General features: G+C 42.9%; 1 pseudogene; it reads left to right on the top strand.

Annotated features, from left to right (window-relative positions):
- The first annotated feature begins 1,684 nt into the window (after nt 1–1,684).
- Nucleotides 1,685–4,910, top strand: LOC125758352 (uncharacterized; annotated as a pseudogene).
- Nucleotides 4,911–18,323: the final 13,413 nt, after the last annotated feature.

Raw genomic sequence — 18,323 nt, 5'->3', positions numbered from 1 at the left:
TTTCGAGTGAAAATATCGAAACAAACTCTTGCACTCGGGTGTATGTAGTTCACCTTCCGCTTCATTACAGAGGCTGAGTCTTGTTGGTTGGAACAAAATGGCAAATCTCTACACATGTGACAAAGGTCACGTTATGCACGATTGCCTCATCACTACATTCAAATTAAGGGCATGCCTTGCTCTATCCCATATTGCGATTTCGACAACCTGTCACTGTTGGTGTTGGCCACCTGCCGTGTAAAGAGGTGTTCAAAATTTTCGAGATAATTGGATTGGGTGCTTGTTTCAATCATAGGTGCTTGCTTAGTATTCTTATTTGCACATACAGTGCAGTGGCACCATGATGCATTTTCCAGCTCCAGACCTGGTTCTGCATTTTGGTGTAGGTTTGTCAAATGGGCAAGCAAGCATAGTAAAATAGTTCGGCCTGGCTGGTCCACTTGACCCTCCACGTCACTGGGGCACATTGCTGCCTGCCGAGTTCCTCCAAGGGTGCCGGTTGTCGTCGGGATATTTTACGCAGTAGCAAGGGCTGTTCCAAAGTTTCCTTAGATTTTTGGACTGAGCACTACACGAGTTGCTGCTTCTGCATAGAAGTTCCTGCTGCTTCTTGATCGTGTCGCTTGTGAATCAGCATTTTCCCAGCTCTGCCAGCATAAACGCAAGGCATGCACGGCAGGTCACCCTGCAGGCTTCTTCTGCCACTGACAGGCTCGAGCGTGGTAGTTGAGCCAGTCTTCAAGGACTTCTCGTGCAAGCTATGCGTGGAAATAGTGTGCATGTAGTGTGAGCACCACTGTGCTCGTGCGAGTTGTTTTGGACCAATGCAGCTGTGAGCAAGCAGTGTGCGGGACAGTTGCATTATGTCATGCATTTTTATGGGGACAAGATCATGGTGATTCATATAAATGGCTAACACTCATTTGAGCAGTGGAACTTAAAACAAGAGACAAAAAGAAGACGGACAAGGACGTGAGATTCACTTGATTCTCAGCACGGGAGAGTTCTAGTCAGCTAAGCCTTGGTCAAAAGTAGTTGGGCCGCTCAAGTTTGATGAGAATGGAGGTTATACCATGTAGTCCAGCTTTTTTTCCATTCAGTGCCCAAAGGAGACGAGTGCAGTGTCTCTCCTCTTTGCACTCCAAGTGCCAGAAGTGTTACGTAAGCACTGTCACATAGCCCAAGTTCAGTGCATTGCCCGAGCTGTGGCCTAAACGTTCGGCCAAGACTGTACATGTGGCAATAGATCTAGTATAGACTACCATTACAAGTAGTATCTGACGAGACTTTGGGTAGTGGAACCACTACTTCTTGTCGTTGTTTAGGGCTTTCTTTTCTTCTTCTCTGCTGTGGGACCTGCTTTTGTGCACATGAGTTAGTGAGGATTGTTGAATTATAGCCTTTGCCAGATCTGTGCCTCATAATATCGTCTGATATTGTAGCAGGTTGAATGAAGCATTCCCTGTAAGCCACCATGTAGCACGTCCTCGCATCATCTTCTCAGGTGTCCTCAACTCTAACAAGAGCACTCCTGGTGTGTTCGGCATTGTTTTCATGATCAATCATCTCTGAAGACATCACTTTGCGTGTGCAATGTTTGCTAGAAATAGGTGCTGTGAATGGAATGGTGCATTTTTCATCACCTATATTTTTACGCTGCATAGCTATCAGCCTTATCCACGAGATGGCCATTGCATGGGGGAGCTGGTGCATTGGACTTTATACCAAGAAAAATACAAAAGTGAGTGCACCTCTGGATATAATTGACAGGGAATGCAAGACACGTAGAAAACTATGTGCTCCCACATAGAAAAGATCCTCATGTTTTTCAGGGCTACAAGCAAGTGGATTAGTTACTGGTTTAGTGCTGCAGCAAGTTTCAACTGTCTTGAGCTTTGTCCTCTTCTGTTCTGGCTTCTAACCTCATTGTGTGCAGTAGTGCGCATGAGTGTATGTTATCACACAACATTTAAAATTACAACATCCTAAACAAAAAACAGCTTAGCACAGGTGGTAGATATAAACAGCTACTGGATTGCTTGCAGTAGATGTGAGGAAGTCGCATAGCAGCATCATTGTAGGAACTTAACTTTGTATAGCTTCTTCTTCTTAAGGTTGTGGATGCATGTGCTTGAGGCACAGTGTTTACTCAACTTGAGGCACAGTGTTTACTTGGGGCAGCTTTGGATATTCCATGTTTTGCAGCTGTTAACCATAGTTAAGAGTTGCTTAGTGCTGGGTCTCTAGTACCAGTGTGTTGATGTTGAATGTGTCACGAAAGCTGTGTTTGATGTGCATAACGGTTTTTGTAATCTTTCGCTGGTTTTACTTCTAAAGGCACTGACTGCTTTCATCCAAGTGGTGTAAGCAGCATTCCAGGTGTGGCGTTAAAGTTGACGGGCCTATGTGACACTTATTGACAAGCTTTAGAAAGGTGTTTGGTGCTAGCAGACATTGGGAATCACCTCGAAAATCTCTTCCATCCAAATATTTAATGCATCTAGAGTGAGTCACTGGGCAGTGTCACTGAGCCCCTTCAAACTGGAGAGCTAACAGTTTTTCCTCCCTATATTGCAAGTTGATGCAATTCATTTAGAAAGTTTGTTAATCTGCATATAGTGCTACAGCTATCAATCATTGGTAATGCATCTAGTTTGCTAGACATGGCAAGTTTCTTGAGGTTGTTATAAGCATGCTCACGGCCTTGCGTGATATTTTATGCTTACTTTTTATGTTTATTTACTTCTTGTTTTTATAAACATTCTATAGTTTACTTCAATGCACATAATGGCTGCCAATGCCAGCAGGCTATTTGGTTGGCTTTGAAATGTGTCTGCTGTTTCTTGTAGAACAGGCTGCTAATAGTTGCTGCTGTTGCACACGTTTTTGCGTTTGTTGTAAGTATTTACGGCTTTGGCTTGCTGTGTTAGGGCACAAGTGTATTGGCAGAATGCAACGTACTATTAACCTTTCATAAGGGTCTGTCAATTTTGTGGCAAGATGAATACTTGGCCTCAACTTGGCCAAGTGTACACTTTAAAGCACGAGAGGAAAAAATTTGGCGTCCACACTGCTTTTATTTATTTATCTGTGATAAACGGTTTCAAATAATATCCACACTTTGTAAAACACCTCTTGTAATTGAAACCATGCTGCATGATCCAGCTGTCAATGTCGAATTAAACAATGTTATCAAATTCATTGTAGCAGTCCTGAGTCTTTACTGATGCTGTTCTTCGCCGTGAAAGAAAGCAATGAAGCTACGAGTCGCACAGTAAGTAATTGGAGAAAAGTTTGTTTAACTGGCCAGAAGACTTATGGGTACCCTTTAGCATTGCTCCAGCAGGCGCTCAAAATGTAGCCGACTCCATGACACCTAGGTGAAGTTCATGGTGAATATATCACTTGTATGCTTCCTTTTTATTCAGCAATCACGCATAAACTGGCGTGTATACGATCTTCAGCACCTACTGCCTGTAGAGGGCGCGTAAATGTCAAGTGCATGTGTAATATCTGGCCAAGTTGGTTATTGGTCGCCCTCTACAGGTTCAAGGGGAGAAATTCGGCCTTGTGGTTCCAACGCTGAAGCCGCGCGAAACAAGATAGCTGTTGTGCCGTACACGCACAAAATCTTGCATAACATAAAACAGTTGGCGCCACGTGCTAATGTGCAGGTAGTTTTTTCCGCCCCGTGCAAGCTTAATTCTATCTGCAGACTGAGTAGTCCAGCACCGCAAAACACCTCTGCTTGCAAGATAAGACATAGGACTTGGTTCGTGGACTGTAGAGAGGCGGTGGTGTATCAGATTCCCCTCTGCGGAAAGCAGTACGTCGGACAGACGGGGCGCTGTCTGAATGACAGGTTACGAGAGCACTGCAACCTTGTAAAGAAGTGATGCATTGCAGAGCTTGTGGGTGCGCCCCGGTTTTTGAGAACACCAAGGTCTTATTGACTAACCGTGATGAACTAACCAGACTAATAGTAGAAGCCGCCAAAATCGCAAAGTTGGGTAGCGATTGTGTAAGCACGCCGTCCTTGTCCCTGTCAGAGAAAGACTTGTATTTTCTGAACATGCATTAATTTTGTGGTTGGTGTGCATATCTTCTATAAAAGGCTATGATAAGAAATATCACTTCTCTGCACGTCTCCTGTTAAAATCAGAATGACAAAAAAGTACTTAATTCTCTGCGCATGACATCTGGCTGTAGCGTTTGAGCATCACCACTGTATATATTCGTGCTTCGGTTGAAATAAACCTTTTTGTTGAAAGTTAGCGCACGTGTTGTGTCCTCCCTTCTCGTCCTTGTGTTATTTTGCGCTGCAAAATTCTTTCCTCTACAGGTTGTATTGTGTACCGACAAAGTGGATCGCTTCTGCTGGGGACTTGGAGCGTGCGTGTTGATTCTGCGGCCCTCGGCCGTCTAGGCTCGAACCCACCCACCACATGGTGTCAGAAGTGGGATGCCAGGTTTCTGCCAATCGATATGGCTAATAAGGATGCTCCAGTTCATGCCTTTGCTACTGCCAGTCTCCGGAGCCCGGCCCCATTTTCCTTCGACGATGCCGGCGAGTGGCTTCTCTGGTTACAGCAATTCGAAGACTACTCCTTCGCCACCGGCATGCATGCAGCACCAGATGAGACGGTGCTGGACCCATGCGGTAGAGGAGGGTTAGGACCCTCTTCTACCGCATGGGTCCACGTGCACGCATCGTCCTCAGTTCGCTCGTGTCCGACGAAGACGCGTACGAGTCGTACGCGGAAGTCACCCGGCGGCTCACAAGCTACTTCGTGCACCCCGAAAACGAGGTGTACGAGAGCTCTCGTTTCCACAAGCGGATGCAACAGCCAGGTGAAACAGTCACAATCACAAAGATTGGCTCTCAATGTTATGTAAAAAAAACACAATGAAGAAAAAAGGACGAGCCACTGTCCCCATGGTAAAGCCCCCGACCTCTTCCTTTATTAGAACGCACCGAATAGATCCGAACGATGACTGCGCCACTCCTAGTCTTCTACACAGTTGTCAACACAAAATTCTGTTGTTGAGTGAGCACTCAGCTTGGTACGTTAAATGAGCTTTGAAGTCGAGATCGAGATGGAGTGCAGTCTGGCTAAGAGGGTACATTTGAAATAAAAAAAGAGATGCAGACCAGTCCAACAAAATATTTATGATGTTTCAGCTTCCAAACAAAATGAACCACTTCTCGTGATGTATTCATCGTGAACCAAGCTTCCATGCTGGAAGCCGAAACGTCATAAACATTTTGTTCAGACTGGTCGGTGCTCCCTTTTTGTTTTGCAGTTAAATGAAATTTGAAGCCAATAACTGCACTGCATGAAGAGTGAAAGTATTTCATTAGAGACAGTCAAGATTTCAGTTATAAAGACTGCTTTATTTTTGTACAATAAACGTAGTTCATACAATTTGACTAAAACAGTTTGAAAGAACAGCACCCAGCTTCAAGGAGTCTTACACAAGAGGAAGGAATGGAATGCACACACATACTGGGTGTCTGTGCTTGTAGAATTCTTTCTTCTGTATGCACCCTTCAAAGCTGGGTGCTGTCGTTCTTTTGAACTGTGTACCAACAGTCCCAGCAATAAAGTAATTGTTCCGTTTACTGAAAGACATAATGATTGGAAAACACACTCCTACATAGGAGAATATTATTCGAAAGCTGAAGAACAAAAGAAAGCATGGCAATATCGCTACCACATTGATTATACAGTGACAAAATAATGTTACTGAAATCATTTCCATCAAAGAAAGACTACTGCATTCAACATACGCTGGGTAACGTTTCGGTGAAAAAAAGTTTTTTGCAAGTATGATGATTGCTTACCGGTCTCCTAAAGTAGAATACACAGTACACTACTTTAAATCATTTACAGGTTTTAAAAACACATAGGGTGGACCCGTACGGCTCTTGTCCACTCTTGCATACTTTTAGTTCTCTTTAAAGGGCCCCTGACACCAAAATCAAAACCTCGAGATGTTTGGGTTGTTTGATTGTTCTGCACACGTGGGCACTTCTGGCCGATTATTAGTGGTGAACGTTACCTTTGAGATATTTTAATTTGGTTTTACAGTAAGCGTGAGTGCTCATCTGAGTTGGCAGCACCTCGCGACATCTCCATTAATATGACATAGATGAAGGCCCCGTGTGAAGTTGCACAAGAAAAGCCAGTATTGTTGACGTTGCAGAAGATGCACAGGGCACACACAACACCACAACTGGCACCCGACGAGGGCTATTGTTTCTCGTCCCTCTCGCTCAGTTGTCGAGCTGCTCTCAAGGTGGTTTTGGCTGCTTACGCCAGGAATGATTTTCATTTTCCTGAGGTGACACGCACTTAATCGGCTTAACTCATACCGAAGCACCCACATCGTTTCATTCTTTATCGCGCACAGGGCCCCCAATTTGAAAACTGCGCTGTCAATGTCACCAAAGCTTTAGCGCACAATGTCTCGGGTGCTCCCCCGCTGTGGGGCAGTAGTTTCTTACAATTTTAGGCGGGTGTTTCAAAATGACGCTAAAAGTGGTCTGAATAAGCGACACTAGCATTAATTACACGATATGCCAGAGTATTTATGACTCACTCAATTTTGCCATTACCAGACGCAAGGCTACAAATTACAGTAAAAAAAGTCACAAACTAAAATTTCACCGTCAGGGGTCATTTAACATTGCACATCCTTTTATGCTGTTTTAACACTGGTGCATTTTTCCTTCACACGCAGGGAATGAGCATGCATACTTTGGTCATTAAAGCGTAAATAAAAGAATTTGGTAGCTCGCTGCAAGCGCCACACTGCATGTAATGAAGGAAATGTTCAATATAGTAAATCAAAAGGATCAATACAATCGAATGAGAAGCAAAATAAGCTGGCTTTCGCCTTTGAGTCGACTTGAATGCATAAGAAGGGAGCGGGTGACTTGTTAGCATCGAGGCACTGTTGTAGGCCGTGGCGTTTCTCTCCACTTCTGCTGACTTGAAGTGCAACATTTTATCAAGATAATTTCTGGCAGGAGCCCTGCACATTCATAATTGTGTTTAGAATGTTATTTCAGAGTAAAAAATTTCACTGATCCAGTATTCTGTTCAAGTGACTGAGTTGAAGAAAGGTCTGGAGAGGTTATTTTGCAATATCCAACTCCATGACGCTCAAATTTTTGCATAATAGTGTGAAATAACGAGTGCTCTGGAGAGCATTTTTTCCATCAGATTTGCAACAAATCAAGATGTTTATCTGGCTCTTCATAAGAGCCCTATAATAATTATTCGGGTGTCTAAACGTAAATGCAACTTGTTCCTCCAACAAACTCCAGAATGTGAAAGTAGCTGCTCCAGCAGGGTGCTCCCAAATGCAAAATTACCTGCTCCGAAGTGCTTCAATATTGAATTTTTTTGCTGCGCCAAGGTGCGGCAAAATGAAATTTTTGCTCTTCCAGAAATTGCCCCAAATCGGAAGTCCTCGGTAGCATCACTGACTTCGTTATAACTGATAATTCGTTATATCCGTGTTGGTTATATCGACATTTGAGTGTGGTTGCTTTACCCTTTTAATTTCTTTCTCTGTGCACCAGTATCTGGACCTTTAGTTGTTCGTGCACGCATAAAGATAATAAAGATTGATTATTATTTCAGACAAACGATTACAGGCAGCCGACACAAGTGAGCATGCTCAGAAAATGTTAAAAGGTATATGTCACCCAACACCACCTCATTCGCACAACACCAATGACAGGGACGAACATTTAAATACAATTTAATGAAAAAAAAAATATGCCAGGAGTCAGATTGAATCATCAGTGGTTACTGGTACATATAAGATGTCAATTCAAACTTGCACAAAAAATACATGACACAATTTCATTGAACGATACAATGCAGTGGCTTGTACACATACAATGGAGGCCTTACATTTTTGTGACACAAAGGCAGTAGTTTATTATGCTAAACTATTAACAGCTGTGGAAGCACATACACTGACACTGCAGCTAATAATTGCAATCCAGGGCACATCCAGAAGGTCCCATACGCAATAATTAGGTTATCTCATGCAGTCCTTTTCTTAATGAATACTAGCTCTCTGTCTTGCACATGTTGGGGCACTCTGTACTAATATTGGAACCAAGGAATGCAACTATGCATTTCTTTAATCTGGATAAATATGAATATTCTTATTCACCAGCTAAATATGTAAAGTGAGCAAAATATCTAGCTACAATGTCAACAAAGATTGAGGTAGCAGAAATCAATTTCCTAATGTATCTGTTGTCTCGATGATGCATCAACAGAACTGACACAGAAAGAGTATTTGCTGTAAGGTTTGCAACCACAATAATTCTCTTGCCCCGTTGTAATTAGCATGTGTAGATTTTTTTTCTTCAGCGCATGCCGCAGGAGCTAACATCACTTGCAATCACTGGTGTAGCCTGGGGTGCTTCTGGCTTTTCTGGCTATGCTACTGCTTGCAGTCAACTTTGTACTTTTTTTTTCTTGTCACTGTAATCGGATATGCGTCATGTGCCTGTCTCCCAGCGATAAATCTTCCACTGGAGATTAGCATTAGTATTCTGCATCTTTATTATTGTTCCAGGGTGGAAAACCCGCCATTGTGCTTTATGAATGACACTACAGTCTTGCTATGATCATAGAGACTGCACTATTGCCAGTATTACAGATCGCGTTTCCTTTACGACAGCTTTTTTCTTCTTCACAAAACAGCCAGGAATCTATGCCTCAGCATGTAGATCGCCAAGCCCACCAGCAGCCATTCCCAGCTGGTTTGTGCAAACAATAATCCATCTGAATCTCGACGTCGAAAGGCAAGGTACTGACAGACGCGTTGCATTTGTTTACGACGACCTTTATTTTATCTTCATTGCCTAGATACAGCTTTTCTTCACTTTTGTATACAGCATGGAGACAACAGGCACACATTAAACAACACTTTGCAAGGTTTGCATGCACCGTAAGTAGTACACTGTACAACTGGGGAGAAAGAGTTCGCAGCTTTAACTTACAGACTATACAGCAAGACATTCATATTGCTGGGAGTATCTACCAAGTACATATACATTACTCCTACCAGTGCATCGTACCAAAAAGAAAGTATGGGTTCAGCGCAACAATTATTCTGGTTCATAAACTGGTTCAGCAAAGTAAACTTCACATTCAACATGTTGCACAGTGCCGTCGACTAGCTTCGTCGATGGCAACAAGACTCTCACTATAATTTGATACACGTGCATGGCATGTAACATGGCAGGATTACATCTGGTGCATGATCACGCTGAAATTAATGAAAAAAAAAAGAGCAATACGTCATAAATGCTTCTGGTGTGGGGTGCGTGAGTTAAAGGCTGCATCATTATGAAGCAATACAAACCTGCTGATTTGGGAAATAATAAATTGTTTTGTTGATAGGCTGTATAAAGGCGAGACACACTTAATTATAATAGATAACTATTCTGCATAAGACGGCCACCTTCATTTTGTGCTCCACTTCAACACGAATTGCATTACCTTTCACGGGTTATTCTGAAAAAAATAAAGGTAACAAGCGTAGACAACAAATGAGTCAAACAAAAAAATAAACCGATAAAGAACAACAAAAATGCTGGTACAGACCCTTTTCATAATCTGCATGTGCGCTTCCCTGCGCTGCATATTCGCCCAACTAATGGCGGAACCTGTCGTTCAAGTTGAGACGAGGTCATAGTTGCACGTACTGGGATTTGTCTATTATGAGCGTTTATGTCAAGAGAGAAGAGTCTACATTTTGCGCCTCATAGCACGAGCAAACTGCACTTGAACATACAGCTTGCAGCAAGTGCCAGGGCAAACTGCAGAGCAGGAAAGCTAGCTTTACAATTATGAAAATGGTCTATTGATTGCAGCGATGAGGTGCTACCAACAAATGGTATGCCCTCGTGCCAAAAGCTCTTTGAACCACTTTGATCCAAACCGATAACCGATTTTTTCTGTTGTTCAGGTTTGGGTTCAGGCACGTTCAGCAATGATCAGTTCGGGTTTGGGTTCAGTTCTGGTCAAAATTTCTCTTCAGATTTGGTTCCTCATTCCAAATATTACGATCACTAAGACAACAACATTTTGCAGAAACTCTACAAGTCAAGAAACCCAACATCAAATGAAGTGGAGCATATCTGCCATAAATGGTAATAATGACAGCTGCAGTAACATATGTAGCTTCTAAGCACCAAAAGAAAAGCAGTGTCATTAACAAAACAGTGATCTAAATGTGTGTACATCAGTGAAAAAATAAAACTTAGATTTGTAGACGAGCACACACAGCTGATGCGATACCCAGAATGTTTTTGGCAACCAAGTGTCTATGAATCGTATTACAGTTTTCCTCTAAGCAATCGTGCATGCATTTTCCAGTTCCAACTTGGGGAGCACTGCTCATGAAGCATAAGCCTTGCTGGTAGAGCACGATTGCTAGCGTTGTTAGCATTCAACACTAGCAAAATGACACGCACTGCTGAAAGAGCCATACTAATTTACAGTAGAAATAACATTGCACGTCGACAGTCAGTGCCAGCAACACAAAAGTATATCTTCGCCCACATGTAATTAGAAAGAAGGATTGTATACTTAATCCCAGCAGTGGAAAAGTGACGCATGCACTCTGCTGTTGTCTTCCTGCCTGTCCTAATTTTTTCATGCTCTTTCGAAAATGCCAGACAGATACAACTCTTAAACTGCAAAAGGCACTGTTTGCCACCTCAGTTTTGAGCAAATGTTCGAGACATCTTTGTTGACCATTGAAATTCGTCACTGTGCACTACTTTCTTCTTCATAACCACCCACTTTTAATGACAAGCTACGGTAACTCATGAGATGGTTGACGAGATACACGCATCAGCCGGATATCCAACAAATTAATCTTTTTGTTGGTGCAGCGCTCACATGAATGAGGACGAAGATTAAAGGGGTCATGAACCACTTTTCCAAGTAATGATCTAATGATCTCAGTATCGGAATTTACTGCCTCCTGAATCGATTGCCACAAAAATTTCTTGAATCCGTCAAGAACGAGCGAAGTTACAGGGGTTTGGGCGCACGCTCTCAGCGCTTTCTCTCTTTTCTCGTGCCGACGAGCGCACTGGAAGCTAGACAGGGAGGGATGGCACGGGGGAAAGAAGTCACGTCAGTGCGCGTCGTGAAACGCGATCGCTCTCCCACTGTGATTCGCATGCGCGAGTGTGGCTACCGTGTAAAGTTAGCAGACTGAGGAGTGCGGCGCTGACAAGTGGCGGCACCCCATGGCAAGAAGCGCATCTGATCTGAATGCCGCTCTCAATTTATGTCAGCTATCAGCCAATGAGGATGCTATGTCTTTTGCGACGCGGAGAAGCAGATACGCGACATCAACTGGCAGGCGCTCCGCCCACAGACGAGAGTGAGAATCGGCCTCTGTTTGAGAAGAGGGCGCCTGAGAAAACAGCAACTTCGCGCTCCGCTTGCGGCCTTTCCACAGCGCGCACGACTGCAATATTTGGCTCAGCAGTTTATAGCCGCGTCAGCTTTCCGGAAGATGTTTTTTCAACAAGCCCAAGGGGTGCTTCATGGCCCCTTTAAGAAAAGTACAGGTCAGGTGCTTTTCTTAATCTTGGTAATCGTCCAGGCGAGCGCTGCAGCAAGTAAAAGATGCGTTGATATCAACTAGCTCAATTTTCACTTCTAATCCACCAAATTATAGTTTCAAAAGTATAGGCTACTGACCTTGCAAGCTAAGACATTTCGTTTTGGGGACCACTCTGGTAGATTCGCTTTCAGTGAATGTTCCAGAGTGATTCCGAAAAAGAAATAGCAGGTGAACAACGAGTGAATGCTCGTTAGACATGACTTTAAGTGATTACTCAGATATAAGAAACAAACCCTGCACAACAGTCATGTTTGTCGTATGCAAACTCAACAGCAGCACTACGTCCACAAGTGGCTGCTCAAGTTGGCAGTTAATGCGTACACGACAGAAAATCAACACGGGCAACATTCACAGACACAGCTTTAGACACAGCCACTGGGACAGCTTTTTATGAAGGTTACTGCTAGGAGACAAAAGATACAAATATGAATCAATGAAAAGTCATGGAACAAAACATTCCGATAGGTGTACTCATCTTAGGATTTTCAACTAGTTTTTGTCAATTCAGGCCTCGTTTTCTCCTGAACTTTTGTCATGTGATAAGTGGATAAAGTAATCCAAGCTATTCAATCTGAATTGCCAGTATGCTACCTTATTTTCTAAACAATGACTCGCTCCAGCACAAATATGCCAAACAGCAAATGCCATCAAAGAAAACAGCAAACATGGCTGCTTGTTAAGAGTGAGAATACTTAGCTCTTTCACAGACTTCTCTTCTGAATGATTTAGTACTTCGTTGCAATGATAATATCTGCGGTTTAACGTCCCAAAACCACGATACGGTTATGAGGGACGCCGTAGTGGAGGGCTCTGGAAATTTCGACCGCCTGGGGTTCTTTAATGTGCACCTAAATCTAAGTACAAGGGCCTCAAACATTTTCGCCTCAATCGAAAATGCAGCCACTGCCGCCGAGATTCAATCCTGCGACTTTCGGGTCAGCATAGTACTTTGTTGCAATAGGCACTCCTACTGCACATAGGTCCAGAGTACTGTTGAGGTTTGCAGAGCAACTAGTGCTGTGCATGATAACTAGTGGTTATCTAGCAGTAAAAGCAGCCTTATTTTAAACTACCTGCCAGAGATGCAGGCTTTGCAAGTTCCTGTGTGCCCATAATCATAATTTTTCATTATTGCACAAATTATATATAATCTCCGACTCGGCTGTGTCACTCGGGTAATTTCCAGAGCCACACAAGTTGCAATGGAATTATCACTTCTTCTCACTTGCCTAGTTTCCTGAAATGCAAGCCAGTTTTGTTTCAAACATTCACACTCAATTCCATTTCAATATACACCATAGACTACTATCTGAAACAGCCGTAATAAAATATATATATTCTAGTCTCGCTGACAATCATCACAGTTTTGCAGAGAAATTTGCACAGATACTACGTGGATTTGCTCTGCATCATTTGGCAACGCTTGCCTTTATTACAATCAACTAACCGTAACTAAAGAACTCCAAAAATCCAGGACCTGTGCATACAGAACTTTTATATAAGCATCTTTGCGATTAGCCACCACGGCAGGAATCCAATCAATGTCAAAATTGGCATCTTCCGAATGAACGCTGGCCAACGAGGAAATGTTATGTAAACATACCTTCAAGAACTTTGGTGTCAATTTCCGTAACATCAGAAGATGGGATACTTGAAGTTGGATTGCACCAGCAGGCCGTTAAGAGTCTTTAGATTTGCCCACTAAATGTGTGACAGTTCTAAATGAATGAAGTATGACGTAAAAACGTGAAGCAAGTTGGAAGGATTGCGATGAGAGTAGAAAATAGAGACATCGAAGCACACGAAGGTAGAAATGCAGAGAAAATATAAACATTTCCTTATTAGGTAGGGGCAGAGAGTAGAAAATTGATTGTCGTTAGAAGCTTGCCTGTGACATCAAGACACGAAATGCTTGGGGTGGCAAGCTCGTCGATCCTGAGGGACTGACTAGGCATGCCCAGCCGATTCAGAAAACTCGATGCGGCTTAGGAACGCAGCCAGTCGTGAGAATATAACACTTAAATTAACTAAGGGGAATCCTAATTACTGTTGCAATGGTAGCATCAGTATTTTTATTGAGAACACAGTTTTTGACAGAGAGAATGACAAGAGGATAGGACAGGATTGCAGTCCTGACTGAATATGCAGCACCCAGTCCTGTGACCCAACGTTCTGCATTTATAACTCTGACGTTGACGATAACCATACATAATATCGTGTTGCATTCGAACATGAAAGGAAACATGGTGTTCCCATTTTGATTTTATTAACTTTCCTATGAGACACTTCACTGGTGATGTCATTTCACGCTACTCTGTCAGCACTGTTATCATTTTTAGTGCTTTAGTTCAATGGCCCACTATTGTGGATCTCAGACTTGAAAACAGCAGACCGCAGTAAGCAACATAGCATGGACTGCCTTACACAAACTATGCCATAAACTATGCCATTCGTTCGGTTACTAATTATAAGGTGTGGCCCCTTTTCAGTGATCCACCTACAATCAGAGGCTTGCATAAATGTTACCAAGGAATCCAGACAGATTCAATGTTTGCTTTTGTGTCCTTTTAATTTCAGCCTGCACAGAGAAGAGACCTGACAATGCATGGGTTAAGCCAACGACACCAGTGTCTCAAATGCATGTATATTCGGTAAGGTGGCCCCACCACGTGCAGGACAACACAAGCAAGAAGACTGATACAGTGAGATGCACCTCATTTCAATCTGTGCACTGGATTCAAAAGAAAACAAAAGCCATTCGATTTACGAGAGTTCAGTGTTTTGAAACATCATAGGTGCAGTTCTCAAATACTGCCAAGTAAAAGGACTGCTTTTAAGGTGAGAATGAGCATACCGGCTTCCAGTTCAGTTCCGTTACAATGAGGTTCAAATAAAAAGCCGAGACTGCTAAAGCTTTTTGCAAGATAAATTCTTCATGGACAGCATTGTGGTCACATCCACGTAATGACACATCAACTGAAAAGAACCCATTTGTTCGAGTGATTATTAGCAGCAACTCCACTTTCCTTTCATCAGTGTAAGCATTGGAACCCACGTATAAAGAAATGTATACTGATAAACATATCATACTGATTTGTAGCATTACCACTGCACTGAATACTGTTCATATAAATGCGGACGGGAATCTTTTTTCAGGATAGGGGGGGGGGAGCAAGCAGGTGCTGTCACATGTCATCTTATGCGAGATATTCGCGTAAACTAAAATTCTGTCAAAAGTGGGAAATTGCCCATTTTGATAACCCCTCTCCGCACATTTACGCAACTGTTTGGCGAGGAAACAAGTGCAATTGGCAGCTAGTGCCCCTACAAAGATAAAATGCAGCAGCTCTTGCCAGGAGTTCGAACTGTGGAAGTTATGACATAACCTTGACCACACACCTGCAAATTTGAAGAAAAGAAAAACACACAAACAAAAATTCAGAAACAAATTCCAACCTGTGTATTAATGACTTACATTTCAACCGACAAATTCCAAGTAATTTTCAAGAGCTTTACAGTAACCGGAGTTTCAGTGGTGGCATGAAAGATGATTTAATCTATTACTGTGCTGGTGAGGCTATTAATGCAAATATTAATAATCTGTTAACCAGCTGGTGCACGGCATGCAAGCACTAAAGAATAAAGTCATAACGAAATTAACAGTGTTTCTGTTATAATAATAATTGTTGGGGTTTTACGTCCCAAAACGACGATGTGATTACGAGGGATGCCGTAGCGGAGGGCTCCGCAAATTTTGACCACCTGGGGTTCTTCAACATGCTCCTGAATCTAAGCACACGGGCCCGGTGGTTATTGTGCCTTTGTCAAAATGCAGCCGCCGCGGCCATGATTCGATGGCACGACCTTTGGGTCAGCAGTCGAGCACCATTGTGCTTTGTCCCGTTTACCTCTGCCCGTCTTCTGCGTCATTGTTTAAAACAATGCGTATCCAAGACTTCGATCACCATAACCACTAGACCACTGTGACGGGTAGTGTGTGTTTTTGGTGGTGTGCAATCAGAGAGGAATGCATCAAATTACAGTGCATTTCATAAAAATTTCACCAAATAGCCCGATCCCACGTAAGAGCCGCATGTAATCAAAACTGTAAATAAATATGTGGCATTACGCAATCCATTACCGTTACTCTGATACAGTAGAACCCCGCTGATACGTTTTTGAAGGGACCGTAGGAAATAAACGTAAGAGACGGGAAACGTAAGAGCCGAAAAACAGGAAAAACGGCAAAATATTTAGTGGTACAGAATTTTATTTCAATTCTTACGAGCAGCACGAAAATTGGCGCGCTCAGCCGCGATCTAGTCATGGATAGAAACGCGGAGCTTAGGACGGCCTCATCCACAGAAATGTAATCAACGTATGTGATTTTTTTAACACCAACAGCTGTAGGCATGAAAGAACTAAGCACACGCAATCACGACCGGCGCGGCGAGTCCGACCGCGAACCGCACGCACGACCATGCGAGCTCCAACCAGCGCGAACTCCTCCCGTTCTCCGACAAATAACGATGATGATGAGTCTACGCCAACGCGATGGCAGAAGTGAATGCCAATCTCGAAGGCCTTGCTTTCGGAAGCAATTACGTCATACACGCCATGTTGTGCAATGCAAATCTCAGAGGCTATGCTTTTGTCAATAGTAAATGCCAATCTCGAAGGCCTTGCTTTCGCGAGCAGTTACGTCATAGACGCCATGTTTGCAATTTGAATCTCGAAGGCCATGCTTTTGTTGGCATCAATTGAAAGATTCTGTTGCTTGCGCCTCTCATGCGGCTAATATTACGGTCAAACGAGGCCAAGCTGCGTGAAAATGCACCATGGCCGCTCTCTTTGGTAGTCACTCGGTCGGCTCCGGGCGCACTTCGCGACGTATCATACGGGAACGGTCCGACAGTTACGACGTAACAGCGGGGTTCCCAATACATTGTATCCTATGGGAGCTATGCCGGGACCGGCGGAAAACGACGTAACAGCCGGGAAAACGCAGCAGTGAGGAACGTAACAGCGGGGTTCTACTGTATTTGAACTTGTCTCATGATATGGCACAAACGAATACTGATGAAGGTCACTGTTTTTTTTTTTCACGATTAGGTAAGTGATGCAGTCCAGAGCATACGGTGTCATAATATTAATAATTGTTGTGGTTTTACACCCTAAAGCCACAGTACGATTATGAGAGATGCCATATTGGAGGGTTCCAGAAATTTCAGTGTTGTAACAGCACAATTAAGTGAAGTTATTGAAGAATGCATCATTCAGATGCAATGGCAGTCTGTCATCAGCAGAATGACTAGAAACAGATGCACACGCAGTGTCTGGATGATAAGAGTGGCACCTTACATTTGCTGCCTGCAATAAAACATTTATCAATCAGTCCACAAGACCATAACTCTGAATATGGCCCGCTGTAACACCAGAATATGATGCAAACAGCAGGCAGACGTATTAAAAAGTAAAGAAGTACCATGCAAGACTGATTTTTAAAAAATTTATAAATGCTTCCTTAGATGCGTATATGAAAATAACTATATATCTCTTTATAAAGTATAAAACACCCTAAGGACTGTCACAGTGGCCACAAAGAAAGGCAAACAGAACGACACCAACACACGACGTCCCAATAATACAAGTCCAGTCTCTTCAATCAAGCTTGCCAAAGTCACACCCGCACTTATACTCAAAAGATTAACAGCAAACAACATGGGCCTCGCATAACACGGCATCAAAGTATATCTGTCTATCCTGCTGCATAACCATTCAGCAGCACTTTCATAAGACTGTAAAGCCAGCTGGATACAAACAAAGGAGTGCAACAGTCATTGTAGCATTCTCACTGACAGCTAGCTACTGCAACGTCAGCATTAACAACATCAGCCAATACAGTACATGGCAAACAAAATCTTCACGACCCTGAATGCTCACGTTGCACAGAATGAAGCCGCTGCTCTATTTCAAAGGTCATACAAGAAATGTGAAACAAGAGAGTTGCAGAGTCACCTGTTTTGCAAATGAGTCTCAAATTATGAGAGAAACAAGCTACTACTTATGAAACCGCTGAGGATACGACAGAAAGGCAACACAAGTACGTAGAGGAAACAGTCGCACATCTCAGTAGTAGCATAACCTTACTACACAAGCCTGATACAACAGTGACGGGAGCAGGAGTGCCTTGCATGCTACATCGAGGCAACTGTTAGACACTATGATTGTCAAGAGCAGTACAACAGTAGTCTGGTTCATTGGGTATGCTACAGAACATTGCCTAGATAGGCACACAAGGAACATACGTCCACCACAGAGAAACAAGATGGTCTCATTTTCTTGTACACATTTCTTTTTTGTTTGAGTGGGTGAGTGTGTGTGTGCCAGCAATCCATCCTGACATTAATGTACGAACTAGGCCCACAAGAATTCGTAAGAAAAGCTACAAGCTAAAAGAAAGGCTTGAGATATGTGGAAGGGTTGTTACAGAACTTCACATTTGCAATGCAAGCATATGCATTACAAGAACCTCACAAAATTCACCATTAAAAAAACAATAAAAAATAGCAAACAAACACTGCTATTACCATTTGTTGAAACGTAAACAGGGCCCAGAACCTTTGATTGAATGCAACACA

This window comes from Rhipicephalus sanguineus, chromosome 4, assembly GCF_013339695.2.
Source record: "Rhipicephalus sanguineus isolate Rsan-2018 chromosome 4, BIME_Rsan_1.4, whole genome shotgun sequence".
NCBI classification, from domain to species: domain Eukaryota; kingdom Metazoa; phylum Arthropoda; class Arachnida; order Ixodida; family Ixodidae; genus Rhipicephalus; species Rhipicephalus sanguineus.
The sequence above is the reverse complement of the archived record's forward strand: the minus strand, read 5'-3'. Positions and strand labels throughout refer to the sequence as shown.